Genomic DNA, 8787 nt, shown 5'->3' on the forward strand with positions numbered 1-8787 from the left:
TATTTTTTTTTTAATTGAAATTTTAGGGGCCTGCAAATTATTCATAATTAAGTATGTGAAAGAAAAGTGGCTGGTAATGAGGAGGCTTTACTTCATGTCTCCAAACAAGCTGCACCTACATGAGATTTGTGCCTACACAGGTCTTTACAAGTGCCTGTGCATTATTTGAAATGTAAATAAAATATCCCCGACTGCTCAGACAGCGAATGGGAGGGTGAGAGCACTCTGTGAAGTGCCCAAATTCAGAGCTAAGCCAGAAGATGTGGGCACAGGTCTCCTGGCTTTCTGTCTCATGACTCATCCCATACAACATGCAGGAAAGGGCAAGAGATTTGGAGGGTGCTTTTCAAATGAGAAGTCACACCATTTTCACCTCCATGTAACCTGCAGAGCAGCTGATGTGACTGAGCTGAAACCAGGCCCCCTCCAATTTTGGGGAAAGCTGATGCAATGGGAACAGATCTAACCCGAAACGTAGTGATAGGTCAGGATGGGTTTTGAGATCAGAGATCCTGATTCCTATTTATACTTAATTCTTTCCCATCCCAGCAGCAATGTAAAACAGCCTTAAAATGACTGTGCAGTATCAAATACTTCCCTTATTTCCCCAGTGGTGCAGAGGTCTGTAAGGACAAGGCCCGTGAGTGGCTGTGTTGAGCAAAGGCTAAAGATGAGCCGGGGGATTTAGGCTTTAGCTCGGAAATAGTATTTCAGTGCATCACCCCGAATAAACTGCTGCCGGAGCCGCCAACGGGTCAGCGATTTCCTCTGCAAACCTCAGAAACAGGTGAAACACTGGGCAGGGCTTGGAGCATCATTCAGCCAAACTTTTAAAACAGCAATCCCCGTAATAGGATTAAACGGGGCCAACCAACAGGGGCAAAGGCTTGAAGAGATTACGCGAGGCATGCGAGAGGAAGGATTAGCAGGAGATATAACAAAAACGGAAGCCAGGAGAGTGAACTTAGGGCGAGTGGTGCCACACGCCACGCACGCTTGGGATTGACCTCTCCACCTCCACCCCAGGACAGCCTGGACTCACCCTCTCCATCCACAAGAATGGTCCCTGCGCTGCTCCTCAAGATGTCCCATGGGTGCTTGGACACCAGCTCATGTCCTACGCTAGTACTGACATGGTCCAGGGCTCCTGGGGCTGATGGCCGCTGAGGACGTGGACAGCTGTATGCACCGAAAATACATTATCTGAGGCCACTTCTCTTCTCCTTTGCAGCCTGGTAGCCATGGGGTGAGTGTTGTCTCAACTACACTTAGCTTTCTCATCCCCAAATGCCCTGACAGGTGTGACAGCAAATTCAGGCACCAAAAATAGTCATCTGAGTGTGGGCCCAGGTTGATTCTTTTGCTTCCCAAAGAATGAATCTGTTAATCTGTTTGTTTCCCACATGATACTCTTAATAAACTGGGTGGAAAATGTCTTCTTCCCAGCCAACCTCATGAGATAGAGGTATCCATAGTGGAATAATCTCAGGTCTGTGAATCTACATTCTCTCATGGTTATGTTTTAGCCACGGACACTGAACTTGAGTAAAAAATGTGAGTGTGTCCTACCTGCTGCATAGGCTGTGCTTTAATATCATGGTCTTGGTGACCTCACTGATTTAAGCTGGATGAGATCTGAGCTGTTAATAGTCTACACCATCATCCCTCATCAGACCTTTCACCATACAAACAGGAGGCCATGCTATGTAACTGGGCATTATGAAATATGGTTTGTTTCCTGTGGAATATGGAGGTTTGTGCCCTTGGAAATCACACAGCAAGAGCCAATGGCCTCTTTCAAAGTTAAGGACTTTTTGGAGTTTTCTGCTTTGTAACTTGAAATATAGTTGCCAATAAGCAGAAATCCCACTATTTTTAACTTACAGAACAGCTCAGTTGGCCATCCTTCCCACTAAGCTGGGGACGGCATGCTCCTCTCCCATGCCTCTGAAGACCCCTCTCCAGCATCCCAAGGGCTGTCAGGGCAGCCTCACTGCAGCCATCTGCACCCAACCTGCACCAGAAGCATCTAATCCTTTCAAAATAATATTTCTCTCTGTTGATCTAAATGCATCCTCTATACATTTCTCCATTTGACTGGGACCTTACTGGTGACATGACCGTCATGGTAATGGTTACCTCCTGGCACGCAGAAGAGTGAGCGGATACTTTGAAATGTCTTTGTTAATAGCAACAACAGCAATGATACCATGCACCAAAGTACTTTACATTAGCAAATTTTAATGACTGACGGATGAATGCTGTGTAGCACTGGGTGTTGGTACTGATCTATATTCACTAAATAGGGATCCTGAGCAGAGACACGTGCATTCATGTGTGCAAAATACTTCAAAGAAGTGGTACATGACCCTGCACACAGCAAGGTACTGCTGCTGCCAGCACTGGCTCCTGCTGCTACCACTGATGTTACTGGTGATAGCGTCAAATAAAAAGTTGTTGCCTTTCACATACACCTCTTCACCTTTCTTTTCCCAGGAGAACGTACGTGGGACACATTCTTACTGCTGAGAGGCCACAGCACTCCAAAAAATGTTGGATACCATGACCTGCTGTCATTAACAGCTCTGCCTTTTGCTGTTCTGGCAGGTAATTGATAGCTGCTCCAGCACTGGACTGCACATTTGGGGTGTCACTGATAATACAGTACAATACATTTTTATTTATCTATTACATCTTTGGGCCTCTGCTTAGTTTGCCCTTAGATGTTTTCCCAATATAGCTGTTTCCAATGGAAAATGAGATGATTACATTTGCAAGGAACCTCAGTGTGGACACAGATATATTGGCAATTTATATGGAATAGTTCCTCCTTTTTGGTGTGTGCAGTGTGCTGTCAGTCTAAAGCCTGTTTGTAGGACAGAATTGTATCTGTGACAGAAAGCTGCAGTTTTCTGCATATAGTGTGCAGTAAACACAGCGTGTATAGGGATCAAAAGATTATATATTTATTATTGACATGTGCAATTGGCTCTCGGGCCCTTTAGAAGTTGGACTTCTACTTCAAACTAGGAGTTCAGGTCTCCACTGGAGAGAAAGATTCACTTCCAGAGGGCAATTTTTCTTCCCTGCCACAGGATGGGATGAGCTGACTTCTGCCGTGCCTGTCTTCTTCTGCACAAGAAAGCTTCCTTCTATGGGAGGACCTTTGGCAGCTACCAGCTTCTTAGGTCATGAGACTTTCTGGTTTAGCCAGCTAAAAGAAAACTCAGAACAAGCCCATGAGGCCACTTGGTACTTTGGGGAAACCCTAGAAAAGCCCCGTAGTGACCACGGGCTGTAGAGCTGCTATGGGCATGGAGCAAACACCCAGGGCTTTCCGCAGACCATCAGTCAGCCGCGCTGTGCTTGAGCCGATGGGCTGCGAGCACAAAGGGAGCTGCTTCTTCAGCTCCTTTTAGTAATTCCATGATCTCTCGTGCACTGAGCGATCCCTGTGTCATCCTCCCAGGCAGCCTGCCCGCAGCAGCAAAGACAGCTTTATGGGTCTGCTGAGGTCATATCCGAATATCCTGAGTAATCTTCATGAGTGACAGAGAAATGCTCGTGCGTCTTGGTAAATTTCTGCAAAGGGCAGTTACCGTAATTTAAGATGTACATCTGATTTCGAACCTCACCTTGCCATGCAAACTGTGAGCAAGACCGAGTCAGCCGAAGTGCTGTCACTAAAATTGCATTTATTATGTATATATGGATAAGGTCAATGACCTGAGGCAAACTTCCATGGAAAATATTTATTTTGGTGAAAATTGATTCTTCAGTGAAGAGACTGGGGAAAACGAGAAAGGGAAACTGCATATGAAAAAACCTCCAAAACCAATCCCCTTTTTGTTTTGTAAAAAGCCCCTTGAATACTGGTTGAAAAAATGGTATAGAATTATGTATTTTTTTGTTTGCTTCCTTTCAAAATGTCTTTGCAAATATGTCTTTGACCATTTCTGACAAGCTCTGAAAATAAACGTAGCCAAACAAAGTTTAAGTCAGTTATCTATAGAGAGATGGGATATGTCAGGATTCCTCTGTCTAGACCCAAATTTTTCATTTTTTCAGCTAATTCCATTCAGATTCCTATGTTGACCCATTAATATAATATGTAAGCTCCAGTCTGCTGCTGAATAGGAGCTGCATATCACTGCAAGAAGCAACGACTACTCTTCGATAGCAGTCACAACAACTCATATTCCTCCTAACACATTTTTAACATCTCATGAAAAGTCACTTACCCAAACTGTCTTCTGCCAGCCCACTCCTCCCTCTTGAATCCAGTCAGGAGTCACAAGATGAGGTACCCAAACCTCAGGTAAACACGTAATGATGATGGGTTGTGGGAGGTGAAGATGAAGTAGAGAGTCATACACACGAGGTGCTCTGCGGAGATGGGTGCTGGATCTGTTGCTCCTCAAAGCCTCAGCTGCTCCATTAAAGGTTGTCCTGAAGAAAAGAGCTCTACAGCTGAACATTGATATCCTTCTTAAGAATGCATTGAAAAAATGTCAATTTGGGGGAAGGGAAGAGGAAGAGAGCTCCAAGAGGAGAGCACCAGCTTTCGGAAGCTCCTGATCTGCTGACTCCCACTTCTGGATGTCCTGAATCTATCCAATATTGGAAGCAGAGGACTTCTCCCTTCCCCAGAGGACATCACAGCCATACACTCTATCCTGGCCCTGCTCATGGCAAGGAAAAAAGGGTTTCTGCACCGTGTGGGTCTCCAGCTGCTGGGTTGGGTTGAGGACCACTGTCAGCCTCCACAGCCCATGGCTGCGCTGAGTTTCAGAGGGTGATTTCCCCAAGTGCTTGTCATCTGTGGCTGAATTCTCCTTGCAGACTATTAGTTAGGGAGGGTCTGTAACATTTAAAAAGAGCTTGATGAAGGCTGAAGGGCAGTCATGTTTTACTGACTCTCATTTAAATTTAATTTAAATGTAGTTTAAGCATTACTGCATGGCCCATAAGCAAATGGCTCTGACTGATGGTGCTTCTTGTTTTACCCAAGTCTGAGTTTTAACCAGAGAGGTGGCAAGTGGCCCTGGATGACTGGTGGATTTGCCAGCTCTGGTGAAGCCTTGCCAGATCGAGAGCCTCCGATTGCTGCTGACATGTGGGTGATTGCACGCGGCTGCACCGAGATGCTTATCGGTTCTGTTAAAGCCGGCTGTAGCATAATCTTCTTGGCAACTCTGGGCCAGGGACGTGAGATGTCATGCAACCCTTCACCACTCAAGGAGCCGCATCTACAGGTTGGCTGAACATGGATGCAGCTGGCGAGCCCTCATGGTATGCTGTGGGTTGGTTTTGGAGGCAGAGCGATGGAAAACTGCTGAGGACTTGTTTTGATCACTGCTGCTGTCCCTTGTTGGCCTTGCCAAGTTCTGCTTTGCATCCATGAATGCTATCCCATACTCAGAAAGCAAAATGATGCTTTCCACCATGTCTGTCTTGCTTAAAACCCCACAGAGGTGACTCCTCATCCACATCTCAGATGTTATCCTACAGATTTATCAGTGTAGCCACACAACGTCAGACCTCTTCCACTACTACTGAAGAGGTGCAATGCGGTTGATGTGGCTAGGAACCTCCCCTGAAATCACAGTTCTGTGTACTAATGCTTCATTCCCCCTCCCAAATAATCCTGAGGCACCCCGGACCCACACAATGGTGGAATCTAAGTGGACCGCACAGTGGAAGAGGAGGTGACCTGAATAATGTAGTACGGCTGCTCCACGGCAGAGATGAGCTGCATCCTGGCTTTTTGACTACCCCTTTACTAGTAGGTTTGCGCCTAAACCTGGGAGCCCGCTGGCAGAGTTGTGCCATGTCCAAATTATCAGAGTCTCCAAAACTAGGCGGACACATCCCAGCTGCCTTTTGGCATTGGCACGTGTCCTGCTGTGCTGAGCAAGCCCATGTCCTGCCACTGTAAAAGCCACCAGAGTAGACGTGGGGTTTGAGTTTTCCATCTATGTCCTGCAGGTCCCGTTCTTGACTCCACGCACCATCGCCTGCGGCTGGGATTTCTTTCTGTCTTCTGACTCAAAGATCTCTTCAATGCACTTTTCATGTCACTGCAGCCTCTATGTACAGTTATACTTCAGACACATCCCCGAATATCAATATAGCAAAAGAGAAGAAAAAAAGAGCTGAGAAGGTATGCATCTCTTAATGACTTTAAAAACTCTTTTAAAGGACTGCAGTTGGATTTTTTTTTTTTAGTATAGAGCCACTCCTTTGGGACCTACTCTTGGTACAAACTTGTGTGATACAATCTAACATCTGAAATAAATCTAAAGTTGAGGTAATCCTTTCGAGCTCAATATTATCAAACACTGAGTACCATTCCCACCTGAAACAATTGTGTTTCTTTATTCCACCTCTGGGTGAAATGGAGGATCTTATTGACCTTTTTTATAGGTCTGAACACTATGTTCGATCTTCATGATACCCCTGTTGTGAACCTGGAAGGTGGCTCTGACACTTCACTTTTCTCTCATGAGAAACACAGGCTACAAGATCTTCCTGAACAGCCTCTTCCTATAAATAAATATTTTTTTTCACAAAATCCCTTGAAACGTGGCAAGTAAAGTACTTTCACCTGTTTACTGAAGTACATATCATATTATCTGTACCAACATTAATGTATAACTTACATATACTAAAAAGCTCTCAACATGTATCAAGGGTTTTCTCAGCACCTTCCGTAACAGCCAGATGAGCCCTGGTGCACTTTCAAGTGGAAGGGCCTGATCAACCTAAATGTTAATGCTTGTGTTTCTCCACAAAGCCACCCATTTGAGTTCAGTGCCACTTGACTCCGCTCTTCCATCGCCCGCAGGCTCACATGGGTATGGGACCTCTGTCTCCATCACCTTCTGCCTCGGGCAGTTACTTACAAGGTGGATGTAAGACCTGAACGTCACATCCTTGGGGACCAGTGTTCATTTCACAGTAGAGTCTGTCAGAAATATAGTAAATTTAATGGATGTTGGAGCCCAACGGTCATGGCCAGCATGACCCTGGCATGATTCTGACCTGGGACAAGTAGCGCTGAGCTCAGGGGCTCTGAGCAATCTGGTCTACCTGACGATGTCCCTGCTCATGGCAGGGGGTTGGGCTAGATGACCTTTAAAGGTCCCATCCAGCCCAAACCATTCTGTGATTTGATGATTCTATGAAATAATCCCCAAACTCAGATTAGCATGGGTTAGAGATTGTTCTTAATAGTTTGTCTGGGTGCAACCACCTTGTTTAGGTCAACGAGCGGGTTTGGCCATATGGATGTGGCCACACCACCCCAGCCGTGCTGGGGCCAGAGGCCAGACCCTGGCACTGTTTATTTTACCAGGACAAATGCAGCATTAACGTTACCATTACATGTGCTGGCATCCCAGCCTGTTATTAAAGTAGCCATCTTCCAGTGCTATTGTGCATTTATTTTACCATGGCCTTCAGCTGTATTTTCTAAAGCTGTGCTGTGAGAAAGTTCTAATTGGAATCTTGAAATTCAATTTAGTGGTTGCCTGGTTGTCGGGCAGTTTTTCTGCCCATCGTATGCCAGATGTAATCATATTCCATCAGAGGCAGAATAAGCCAGTATGTCCTGCATTACTAAGTGTAGCACAAGTTTATTGCCTGCTGGGTTTCCCTGGGTTTGTTTTTTTTTTCCATTGCACATGTACACATTTGGTTTTGTGGCTCTTGTCTGTGGACCTTGCTGTGTTACGATGGTACATTGCAAAATCAAGAGCAATGGTGAAAATACCAAGATGGAAATGCCAAGCAGTGGTTTAGGTAAGATAAAATAACAAACAACCTCAGCCCCGTGGTTGTCATATTGCTAAAAATATATTCTGCCAAGACTGGGAGAGGGAAAGAGAAGAGTGTTTGAGAGGATGAATAGGAGCTGATGTTAGAAATTAGACTGGAGCAGAAACAAAGTGATTTAGCGTCTGTCCGTGGGGATGATCTTCACTTTGTCTGTACTCCTGAGACAAGATCACCTCCAGGGGATGTGGTAGCCCTGGTTGAAGGGGGACACGGTCACCTCCTCTGTCTGTGCTGGCTCGTCCATAGCCAGGCTCCCAGCCCAGTCTAGATCAGCTCAGAGCAATGGTGAATATACATCCGTCTACAACCATTTCTGTTGAAATACACATAGAAACCTCAAGCAACCATACAGTGAAGTTATCTGGGCTAAGGTGCATTTTCCAAACCTGCATGGAGTTTGAAGCCCAAGGAAAACCCACCTATTTAGGCTGTTCCTGCTTTTATTATGTAGATGTGAGTCAAAATAGATAAAACTGAAGGATTAAAAGGAACAGCCAGAGAACCAGATATGTTCAATGCAAATGCCTTTGAGAAACAGCCATCTAAAATTAAAAAGGAATTCACAGCTATCCCTATTATGGCTTAAATTTATTAATAACCACTGAAATGACGAAGTGACAACCAACAGCATCATTTAAGCAGTGACTATTTGTAAGCTGCTGCTGGGGAGCCCGACCCGGGCTTGGGGTAAGCGCTGATTCAGGTTTTGACAAAGAAATTATTCTTCTGCGGGTGCAAATAACATATTTTCTCTAGTCACTGCTGTCAGCACTGTAACACCACGTGGAGATGCTCCTGGCTGGAAGGCTGCTGTGAAGTTTGTGGAGATGCCCAGATCCCTTGGAGAAACTCAGCTGCGGTCCCCTGGCAGCTGCCTGCTCCTGCCAGCAGTCCTCAGTTGACATTATCTCCTGGCTTCACCTCTGAATGCTTCTCTGTCCTCTTTTG

At 45.5% G+C, this 8787-nt stretch overlaps 1 long non-coding RNA gene across 1 annotated transcript; it reads left to right on the plus strand.

The window, feature by feature from the left end:
* The first annotated feature begins 72 nt into the window (after positions 1-72).
* Positions 73-7432, plus strand: LOC138689675 (uncharacterized). The gene is made up of 2 exons (XR_011328579.1): positions 73-1246; positions 2497-7432. It is a non-coding gene; the product is annotated as an uncharacterized lncRNA (long non-coding RNA).
* Positions 7433-8787: the final 1355 nt, after the last annotated feature.

Source organism: Haliaeetus albicilla, chromosome 18, assembly GCF_947461875.1.
Source record: "Haliaeetus albicilla chromosome 18, bHalAlb1.1, whole genome shotgun sequence".
Taxonomy (NCBI): Eukaryota; Metazoa; Chordata; class Aves; order Accipitriformes; family Accipitridae; genus Haliaeetus; species Haliaeetus albicilla.